This window comes from Somniosus microcephalus, chromosome 19 (assembly GCF_052327205.1).
Source record: "Somniosus microcephalus isolate GS21.2 chromosome 19, FLI_Smic_1.0, whole genome shotgun sequence".
In the NCBI taxonomy this organism is placed as follows: domain Eukaryota; kingdom Metazoa; phylum Chordata; class Chondrichthyes; order Squaliformes; family Somniosidae; genus Somniosus; species Somniosus microcephalus.
In genome coordinates this window covers 82,070,970-82,083,520 of record NC_141005.1, presented here as the reverse complement: position 1 = coordinate 82,083,520, position 12,551 = coordinate 82,070,970, and the positions used below count along the sequence as shown (strand labels likewise).

Sequence of the window (12,551 nt, the reverse complement as noted above, 5' to 3'; positions counted from 1 at the left end):
ACCCCCCACACACACTGACCCCCCCCACACACACTGACCCCCCCCACCACACACACTGACCCACCCCACACACAGCACACTGACCCCCCCCACACACACTGACCCCCCCCACACACACACACACTGACCCCCCCACACACACTGACCCCCCCACACACTGACCCCCCCCCCACACACACTGACCCCCCCACACACACTGACCCCCCCACACACACTGACCCCCCCACACACACTGACCCCCCCACACACACTGACCCCCCCCACACACACTGACCCCCCCCACACACACTGACCCCCCACACACACACACTGACCCCCCCACACACACTGACCCCCCCCACACACACTGACCCCCCCACACACACACTGACCCCCCACACACACACTGACCCCCCCACACTGACCCCCCCACACACACTGACCCCCCCACACACACTGACTCCCCCACACACACTGACCCCCCACACACACACACTGACCCCCCCCACACACACTGACCCCCCCACACACTCACTGACCACCCCCCACACTGACCCCCCCCACACACACTGACCCCCCCCACACACACTGACCCCCTCACACACTGACACCCCACACACACACTGACCCCCCACACACACACTGACCCCCCCACACACACACTGACCCCCCCCACACACACACTGACCCCCCCACACACACTGACCCCCCCCACACACACTGACCCCCTCACACACTGACACCCCCACACACACTGACCCCCCCCACACACACTGACCCCCCACACACACACTGACCCCCCCCGCACACACACTGACCCCATCCCACACTGACCCCCCCACACACACACTGACCCCCCCCACACACACTGACCCCCTCACACACTGACCCCCTCACACACTGACACCCCCCACACACACTGACCCCCCACACACACACTGACCCCCCACACACACACTGACCCCCCCCGCACACACACTGACCCCATCCCACACTGACCCCCCCACACACACACTGACCCCATCCCACACTGACCCCCCCACACACTGACCACCCCCACACACTGACCCCCCCCACACACACTGACCCCCCCCACACACTCACTGACCCCCCCCACACACTGACACCCCGCACACACACTGACCCCCCGCACACACACTGACCCCCCCACACACACACTGACCCCCCCCACACACACACTGACCACCCCCACACACTGACACCCCGCACACACACTGACCCCCCGCACACACACTGACCCTCCCGCACACACTGCCCCCCCCGCACACACTGACCCTCCCGCACACACTGCCCCTCCCGCACACACTGCCCCCCCCGCACACACACTGACCCACCCACACACTGACCCCCCCCACACACTGACCCCATCCCACACTGACCCCCCACACACACTGACCCCCCCACACACACCCCCCCACACACACTGACCCCCCCCACACACTGACCCCCCCACACACACTGACCCCCCCCACACACACTGACCCCCCACACAGTGACCCCCCCCACACACACTGACCCCCCCCACACACACACTGACGCCCCCACCACACACAATACAATACAATACAAATCGCTTTATTGGCATGATAAGGTACATCTTATGTTGCCAAAGCATCAAAATACATTTATGGTTGAACACATAAACGCGGTTCCATTCATACAGTGTATAAACAGGTATATCCCTGAGTTTATAAATATACATTCGCCTTGTTTATATATATTCTTGTCTTAGTTTACTGGTTGTCCCTCTGTTCATGGCAAGCTGTAACATAGTGTGCCGCCAGTGTTACACAGCTTCTCTCCTCCCCCAGTAGGAATGGGAGTTTTTGGTTGTCAGTCAGATTTCTGAATTCAGGGCATATTTGTGAGAATTTTTGGTAGAAATTCTCTCTGATGCCCTGATATTTTCCACAGGCTGTGAGGAAGTGCATCTCTGTCTCAACTACTCCCTGACTGCAGTGAGAGCATATCCTGTCTTCTCTTGGCAGCCTGGTCTGCCTGTGTCTGCCTTTTTCGATCGCTAGGCTATGTTCGCTAAGTCTGTACCTTGTCAAGGTTCTTCTCAGTTTGTTATCCTTTACCATGGTCAGGTAATCAGCTATGTTGTATTGTCTGTTTAGGGCCAAGTAGCAATTGAGTTTGCTTTGGGTTTTTGTTGTTTCTGCCCAATATGACAGATATTTTTCCTTTTGCTTAGCGACGATTGTGTTGGGTCGAATTCTTTGTGTTACCCTGTCACTGTCCTGGGACTGGTTATTGTTAGTATTGTTATTAGTTACTTTATTGAGTCCCAGGACTAGTTGACTGAGGGTATTCTTCTTTATGGTCAGCTCTTGGCATTTCAGGGCGTCGTAGTGATAGCATTGGGGGTTGCTCATTTGTAGGTGATTCCAAAATTTGGTGGCTCTTTTTTGGATAGTGATTATTAATGGGTATTGGCCTAGTTCCGCCCTGCATGCGTTGTTTACTGTTTTCCTTTGAGTCCGGAGGATACTTTTACAGAATTCCGCATGTAGGATCTCAATTGGGTGTTTGTCCCATTTTGCAAAATCTTGTTGTGTTAGTGGTCCCCAGACCTCACTGCCATAGAGTGCAATTGGTTCAATTACTGATTTGAAAATTTTGAGCCAAATGCTAATTGGGATTTCTATTTGGATTGATTTTTTGATGGCATAGAAAGCCCTTCTTGCTTTCTCTTTCAGTTCATTCACAGCCAGTTTGAAGTTTCCCGTAGAACTGATTTTTAAGCCCAAGTATGTGTAGTGAGTGGTTTGTTCAATTTTGGTTGTTCCTACTGTGAAATTTATTGTGGGTCCATGTTGTTTGGATCTTTGCTGGAACACAAGGACTTTGGTTTTTTGGGGATTTATTGTCAGGGCCCAAGTCTGGCAGTACGACTCCAGCAGGTCCAGGTTCTGCTGTAGACCCTCCTTAGTTGGTGACAGCAGAACCAGGTCGTCGGCATAGAGGAGGAATTTAACCTTGGATTCATATAGGGTGAGGCCGGGTGCTGTAGATTGTTCAAGTAGTTTTGCCAATCCATTAATGTAAATATTAAAGAGTGTCGGTGAGATTGGCGAGCCCTGCGTCACCCCCCGCCCCTGTGGGAAGTATTTTGTTTGTTTGTCTCCAATTTTAACTGCACATTTATTATTTGCATACATTGATTTAATTACATCATATGTTTTCCCTCCTACCCCCGCTTTCGATAAGTTTCAGGAATAAACCGTCATGCCAGATGGAGTCGAAAGCCTTCTGGAAATCTACAAAGCATACGTAGATTTTGCTTTTGTTATGGTGAACGTGTTTGTCAATTAGGGTCTGTAGGGTGAAGATATGATCGGATGTTCTATAGTTTGGCAGGAATCCAATTTGGCTTTTACTCAAGACATTGTGCTCTTCAAGGAAGTTTATAAGTCTTTTGTTTATGATGCTACAGAATACCTTCCCCAGGTTACTGTTTACACAGATGCCTCGATAGTTGTTTGGGTCGATTTTGTCCCCACTTTTGTATATGGGTGTTATGAGTCCTTTGTTCCAGATGTCAGGGAAATAACCGACACTCAGAACCAAGTTGAAGAGTTTTAGGATAGCCAGTTTCAGTTTGTCGTCTGCGTGTTTAATCATCTCGTTTAGTATGCCGTCTGTCCCGCAAGCTTTTCCTGGTCGCAGGTCCTTGAGTTTTTCAAGAAGTTCTTTTTCTGTTATTATGGCGTCTAGCGGGTTTTGGTTATCTTTTATGGCCATTTCAAGCTTTTCTAGTTTTTTGCGTATTTGGTGTTGCTCTGGTCTTAGTGTGTTTTTCTGGTATAATTTTTCAAAGTGGTTTACCCATGTGTCCCCATTTTGAATGGACAAATCGTCGTGTTGTTTTTTGTGTAGTGTTTTCAAGTTGTCCCAGAAACAATTCGACTCAATGGATTCCTCCATGGAGCTGAGTGTATTCTTAATAAATTGCTCTTTTTTGGTCCTGAGTGTGTTTCTGTATTGTGTTAGCGTCTGACAATAAGTAAGGCGTAATTCCTCGTTTTCTGGATGTCTGTGTTTTTGGTTTGATAGTTTTCTAAGTTTTTTCCTCATGTTATGGCAATCTCGGTCAAACCATTTTTCATAGTTTTTTGTTTTGGGTTTGTTCTTGCGAGCTTTCAAGTTTGCATTTGTTGCCAAATTATCAAAAATATTGTTTAGTTTACTAACTGCCCGGTTTACGCCTTCTTTATTGTGAGTGTATATGTTATCCAGAAAGGTGTCTAAGAGAGCTTGAGTTGATGCATTGCTAATTGTTTTCTGGTATTTTTCCGTGTCATTTTTGGCCCATCTGTACGATTTTTTGGTGTTGTACAGTTTACTGGGTTGTGTTTCTATGTTGTTTGTTTCTGTCTTTTTGAGAAACATAGTAATTTGGCTGTGATCTGACAGTGTTGTTTGTGGTTTGACTGTGAATGCTCTGAAAGAGGATGGGTCCAAGTCTGTAATCATATAGTCTACTGTGCTGCAGCCAAGAGGTGAGCAGTAGGTCGATCTTCCTAGGAGGTCTCCTATGAACCTACCATTGACAATGTACAGACCCCCCCACCCACACTGACCCCCCCCACCCACACTGACCCCCCCCACACACACTGACCCCCCCACACACACACTGACCCCCCCACACACACACTGACCCCCCCCACACACACTGACCCCCCCCACACACACTGACCCCCCCCCACACACACTGACCTCCCCCCCACACTCACTGACCGCCCCCACACACACTGACCTCCCCCACACACAGACTGACCCCCCCCACACTCACTGACCGCCCCCACACACACTGACCTCCCCCACACACAGACTGACCCCCCCCACACTCACTGACCGCCCCCACACACACTGACCTCCCCCACACACACACTGACCCCCCCCCACACTCACTGACCCCCCCCACACACACTGACCTCCCCCCACACACACTGACCCCCCCACACTCACTGACCCCCCCCCACACTCACTGACCCCCCCCACACTCACTGACCCCCCCCCACACTCACTGACCCCCCCCACACTCACTGACCCCCCCCACACACTGACCCCCCCCACACACACAGACCCCCCCCACACACACACTGACCCCCCCACACACAATGACCCCCCCACACACATGCACTGGCCCCCCCCACACACACTGCCCCCCCCCCACACACACTGCCCCCCCCTCCACACACACTGGCCCCCCCCTACACACTGCCCCCCCCCACACACACTGACCCACCCCCACACACACTGGCCCCCCCCCCACACACACTGGCCCCCCCCACACACACTGGCCCCCCCCACACACACTGGCCCCCCCCACACTCACTGGCCCCCCCCACACACACTGACCCCCCCCCACACACACTGACCCCCCCCACACACAGACCCCCCCCACACACACTGACCTCCCCCACACACACACTGACCCCCCCACACACACACTGACCCCCCCACACACTGACCGCCCCGCACACACACTGACCCCTCCCCACACACTGACCGCCCCGCACACACACTGACCCCTCCCCACACACAGACCCCCCCCACACACTCTGACCCCCCCCACACACTCTGACCCCCCCACACACTCTGACCCCCCCACACACTCTGACCCCCCCACACACACACACTGCCCCCCCCACACACAGACGCCCCCCACACACAGACGCCCCCCACACACACTGACCCCCCCACACACACTGACCCCCCCCACACACACTGACCCCCCCCCACACACTGACCCCCCCACACACTGACCCCCTGTGGTAAACCACTGTTTGTATTCCACTGTGTACATGCCTGGACATGCCTCGGCTGACTCCTCCCACAAGTCCTAGTATAAAGGTGACTGCTCCCCAGCCCCTTTGTATTCTGGACCGGTCGACCACTCGAGGCAGACCTTCATTCTTTTGTTAATAAAAGCCTTTAGTTACTCTCTTAACTCTCAGTCTTTTATGAGTAATTGATAGCGCATCAATTTTATTAACAAAATTTTTATAATGGAGAAGATCCTCACACCAGCATGCCTGGACTTAGATCATAGGGAGGCGGACTCATCCACCAAGTTTACTCACTGGCTTAAGTGTTTCAAAAAATTCCTGACCGCCTCCGCAGCAATCAAATCGGACGAGGACAAACTGGATGTCCTGACCTCCAAAGTGAACCACCGAGTGTACTCGGTCATCCAAGACGCGACCTCGTACGCGGACGCTATCAAGCTCCTCAAGGACCAGTACACGCGCCCAGTGAACGAAGTGTACGCCAGGCACCTTCTGGGGAGTCGTAAACAACAACCTGGGGAATCGACCGTGGAATACCTTCAGGCACTGTCTGTGCTTGGCCGGGCCTGTGGTTGTAAGGATGTAAAGGTCGCCGTGTACACAGAGGAACTTATCCGGGACGCTTTTGTAGCGGGCCACAGATCCAATTACACCCGACAGCGACTGTTGGAGCAGAGTGACCTCGACCTCAACAAGGCCTCTGAACTCGCACTATCATTGGATGCAGCCTACCGGGGCATGGATGCCTACTCCTCTGCACCGTGGACGCCGCGGGGAATGACAGCCTGGGACACGGTAGGACCGCCTCATAGCGCCGTGCCACCCCAGCCACACCCCAGCAACGGCCCAACTACCGCAGCAGTGTCCCAAGGCCAGACAGCAGTGCCCCAAGGCCAGAAATGCTACTTCTGTGGCCAGGCAAAACACCCCAGAGCGCGCTGCCCGGCGAAAAACGCGATCTGCTCGGGCTGCGGGAAGAAGGGACACTACGCTAACGTCTGCAGGGCCAAAGCCACCCCGAACCCCAGCAGCGCCGCGTGTGGGCCATGCGGGCCGCCATCTTGGGCCTCCCCGGCCATGTGCGAACCACCGGTACAGCAGCCATTTTGGACGCCTCCAGCCACATGGGGATCATGGACGCCGCCATCTTGGACGACAGCTGGAACGCAGCATGCCCCCAACACCGCCTCATCTGATACCCGCAGCGACACACCGACCCCTACGCTGGCATCCGTTACACTGGACCAAGCGAGACCGCACCAGCTGGCCAGTTCCACAATGGACATTAAGGCAAATGGCCACGATACAACCTGCCTTTTTGACTCTGGGAGCACGGAGAGCTTCATCCACCCCGACACGGTGCGGCGTTGCTCTCTCCCAGTCCTGCCTGCGCACCAGCGGATTTCTATGGCCTCCGAGTCCCAGTCGGCGGACATCGGCGGCTACTGCGTAGTGACACTCGTAGTAGACGGGACCGTGTACGATCATTTTAAACTTCTGGTCCTGCTCGACCTCTGCGCTGCCGTCCTGCTGGGGTTAGATTTTCAGTGCCACCTTAAAAGTGTTACGATGGCGTACGGTGGACCCCTACCCCCACTCACAGTCCGCAGCCAGCTGCTCCCAAATTGCCCGCCGCGCACCAGGTGCAACCTCTCCACACTCAGAGTCACCCCCCCACCGACTGTTTGCTAACCTCACACCCCCCGACTGTAAGCCCATCGCCACAAAGAGCAGGCGATACAGTGCCGGGGACAGGGTTTTCATTAAAACCGAAGTGGAGCGGCTCCTGAAGGAAGGGATTATTGAGGGCAGCACCAGCCCCTGGCGAGCCCAGGTTGTGGTCATTGAGACCGGCGAGAAGCAGCGCCTGGTCATCGACTATAGCCAGACAATAAATCGCTACACCCTGCTGGACGCCTACCCACTCCCCCCCGCATAGCTGATATGGTCAACCAGATCGCGCAGTACCGCGTCTTCTCGACCATTGACCTGAAATCAGCGTACCACCAGCTCCCTATCCGCCCTGAGGACCGCCAGTATACTGCCTTTGAGGCAAACGGCCGCCTCTATCACTTCCTTAGGGTTCCCTTTGGCGTCTTCCAAAGGGAGATGGACCGGATGGTAGATCAAAATGCGTTGCAGGCCACTTTCCCATATCTGGACAATGTGACCATCTGCGGCCGTGACTTGCAGGACCATGACGCAAACCTCGAAAAATTCCTCCGCACCGCCCAACTCCTGAACCTGACATATAACAAGGAGAAGTGCATATTCCGCACAAACCGCCTCGCCATCCTTGGCTGTGTTGTGGAACACGGAGTCATCGGCCCCGACCCCGACCGGATGCGTCCCCTTATGGAACTCCCACTGCCCCACTGCCTCAAGGCCCTGAAGAGGTGCCTAGGGTTTTTCTCCTATTATGCCCAGTGGGTCCCCTACTATGCGGACAAGGCCCATCCGCTGATCAAGTCCACCTCTTTTCCCTTGACGGCAGAGGCCCGCTTAGCCTTCCACCGTATCAAGGAAGACATTGCCAAAGCCACCATGCACGCAGTGGACGAATCCATCCCCTTCCAGGTGGAAAGCGACGCGTCCGACTTTGCCCTGGCCGCTACCCTCAATCAGGCGGGGAGACCCGTGGCCTTCTTTTCACGAACCCTCCAAGGCCCGGAGACCAGACACTCCGCTGTTGAGAAGGAGGCCCAGGCGATTGTGGAGGCTGTGCGTCATTGGAGGCACTACCTGGCCGGAAAACGATTTACCCTGCTCACTGACCAACGTTCAGTTGCTTTCATGTTTAACAACAAGCAGAGGGGCAAAATCAAAAATGACAAGATCTTGAGGTGGAGAATCGAACTTTCCACCTACAATTACGAGATCTTGTACCGGCCCGGGAAGCTCAATGAACCCCCGGATGCGCTATCGCGTGGCACCTGCGCCAGCGCGCAGATCGATAGACTGCGGGCCCTCCACAATGACCTCTGCCACCCGGGGGTCACCAGGTTCTTCCACTTCATCAAGGCCCGCAACCTGCCCTTACTCTATTGAGGAGGTCAGGACCATGACCAGGAACTGCCAAGTCTGCGCTGAGTGCAAACCGCACTTTTATAGACCAGACAGGGCCCACCTGATAAAAGCCACTCGCCCCTTCGAGCGCCTGAGCGTTGATTTTAAAGGGCCTCTCCCCTCCTCCGACCGCAATGTGTACTTCCTCAATATTATTGATGAGTACTCCCGTTTCCCGTTCGCCATCCCCTGCCCGGACATGACCAGTGCCACGGTCATTAAATGTCTGAACGACCTCTTCACCCTGTTCGGTTTCCCCAGCTATATCCATAGCGACCGGGGCTCATCGTTTATGAGTGACGAACTCCGTCAGTACCTGCTAACTAGGGGTATTGCCACAAGCAGGACCACCAGTTACAACCCCCGGGGGAACGGACAGGTGGAAAGAGAAAATGCGACAGTTTGGAAGGCCGCCCTGCTAGCCTTAAAGTCTAGGGGCTTTCCAACCTCCCGCTGGCAGGATGTGCTCCCCGATGCGCTCCACTCTATTCGGTCACTGCTCTGCACTGCCACTAACGCCACCCCTCATGAGAAAATGTTTGTCTTCCCAAGGAAGTCCACATCGGGGACATCGCTACCCGCCATGGCTGACGTCCCCAGGGCCGGTCCTACTGAGAAGGCACGTGAGGACCCATAAAACGGACCCCCTGGTCGAGAGGGTCGACCCTCCTCCACGCCAACCCCCAGTATGCTTACATTGCATACCCGGACGGGCGGGAGGACACAGTCTCCATAAGAGACCTTGCACCCTCGGGGGCCGCAGTAACCCACTACTCACTACCACCCCCCCCCCACGATCCGATATCCAGCCCCAGCAGACGGCAGGCCTGGGCCCAGCGACCCGCTCGACATCTACGAGGACGACACGCCTGTGCCACAGCCTACGCGGGACTCGACGCCGGAAGCTCCACTACCCCTGCCGTCGCCACGCCGATCACAGCGGCAGACAAGACCTCCGGAGAGACTCCAATACACTAACTTTTAATACACTTCACCCCGCCGGACTCAATTTTAAACAAGGGGTGAATGTGGTAAACCACTGTTTGTATTCCACTATGTACATGCCTGGACATGCCTCGGCTGACTCCTCCCACAAGTCCTAGTATGAAGGTGACTGCTCCCCAGCCCCTTTGTATTCTGGACCGGTCGACCACTCGAGGCAGACCTTCATTCTTTTGTTAATAAAAGCCTTTAGTTACTCTCTTAACTCTCAGTCTTTTATGAGTAATTGATAGCGCATCACCCCCCCCACACACACACTGACCCCCCCCACACACTGACCCCCCCCACACACACACTGACCCCCCCCCCACACACACTGACCCCCCCCACACACACACTGACCCCCCCACACACACTGACCCCATCCCACACACACACTGACCCCCCCGACACACTGACGCCCCCCACACTGACCCCCCCACACACACTGACCCCCCCACACACACTGACCCCCCCACACACACACACTGACCCCCCCCCCACACACACACACACTGAACCCCCCCACACACACACACACTGAGCCCCCCCACACACACACTGACCCCCCCACACACACACACTGACCCCCCCACACACTGACCCCCCCACACACACACACTGACCCCCCCACACACTGACCGCCCCGCACACACACTGACCGCCCCCACACACACACTGACCCCCCCCACACACACACTGACCCCCCCCACACACACTGACCCCATCCCACACACGCACTGACCCCACCCACACACTGACCCCCCCCACACACACTTACCCCCCCCACACACACTGACCCCCCCCCACACACACAATTTCACAATTCACAATTCAAATCGCTTTATTGGCATGATAAGTTACATCTTATGTTGCCAAAGCATCAAAATACATTTATGGTTTACCACATAAACGCAGTTCTATTCATACAGTGTATAAACAGGTATATCCCTGAGTGTATAAATATACATTCGCATTGTTTATATATATTCTTTTCTTAGTTTACTGGTTGGCTCTCTGTTCATGGCAAGCTGTAACATAGCGTGCCGCCAGTGTTATACAGCTTCTCTCCTCTCCCAGTAGGAATGGGAGTTTTTGGTTGTCATTCAGATTTCTGAAATCAGGGCATATTTGTGAGAATTTTTGGTAGAAATTCTCCCTGATGCCCTGATATTTTCCACAAGCTGTGAGGAAGTGCATCTCTGTCTCCACCACTCCCTGACTGCAGTGCGAGCATATCCTGTCCTCTCTTGGCAACCTGGTCTGCCTGTGTCTGCCTTTTTCGATCGCTAGGCTATGTTCGCTAAGTCTGTACCTTGTCAAGGTTCTTCTCAGTTTGTTATCCTTTACCATGGTCAGGTAATCAGCTATGTTGTATTGTCTGTTTAGGGCCAAGTAGCAATTGAGTTTGCTTTGGGTTTTTGTTGTTTCTGCCCAATATGTCAGATATTTTTCCTTTTGCTTAGCGACGATTGCGTTGGGTCGAATTCTTTGTGTTACCCTGTCACTGTCCTGGGGCTGGTTATTGTTAGTATTGTACACACACACTGACCCCCCCCACACACACTGACCCCCCTGTTGAGTCTGTATGTTCCAGTTAGGTTTAGGATCAATCACTGGACACAGACAACAAGAATAACGTTTAACACGTCTTTTACTATTCGAAGGTCAGGGCTGAACTGCCCAGCAAATCCTTGCACAACACTTATATACCGGTGTGGTCACCACCGGTATTACAGTATTACAGTATACAGCAGCCAAGAGAAAGTAGTACATCTCTTAAGGTAGTTCTCTTAAGGTGGAACAGGTTACATACACCACAATCCTCCACACACACACTGACCGCCCCCCCACACACACTGACCACCCCACACACACACTGATCCCCCCCACACACACTGACACCCCCCACACTCTGACACCCCCCACACACACTGACCCCCCCCACACACACTGACCCCCCCCACACACACTGACCCCCCCCACACACACACTGACCCCCCCCACACACACTGACCCCCCCCACACACACTGACCCCCCCCACACACACACTGACCCCCCCCACACACACTGACCCCCCCCACACACACTGACACCCCCCCCCACACTCTGACCCCCCCCACACACACTGACCCCCCCACACACACTGACCCCCCCCACACTGACCCCCCCCACACACACCCTGACACCCCCCACACACTGACCCCCCCACACACACACTGACCCCCCCACACACACACTGACCCCCCCCACATACTGACCCCCCCACACACTGACCCCCCCCACACACAGACCCCCCACACACACACCCCCTGACCCCCCCACACAGTGACCCCCCCAAACACACCCTGACCCCCCCACACACACACTGACCCCCCCACACACACACTGACCCCCCCACACACACACTGACCCCCCCACACACTGACCCCCCCCACACACCGTGACCCCCCCACACTGACCCCCTCCCACACACTGACCCCCCCCACACACACTGACCCCCCCCACACACACTGACCCCCCCCACACACTGATCCCCCCCCCACACACACTGACCCCCCCCACCCACACTGACCACCCCCCACCCACACTGACCCCCCCCACACACACACACTGACCCCCCCACACACACTGACCCCCCCACAAACACAGCCCCCCCACACACTGACACCCCCCCACACACTGACACCCCCCCACACACTGAC

The 12,551-nt window shown here is 55.1% G+C and overlaps 1 protein-coding gene across 1 annotated transcript in view; it reads right to left on the bottom strand.

The window, feature by feature from the left end:
* LOC147104957 (tRNA (32-2'-O)-methyltransferase regulator THADA) overlaps positions 1-12,551 on the bottom strand; it is a 194,390-nt gene that overhangs the window by 144,450 nt on the left and 37,389 nt on the right.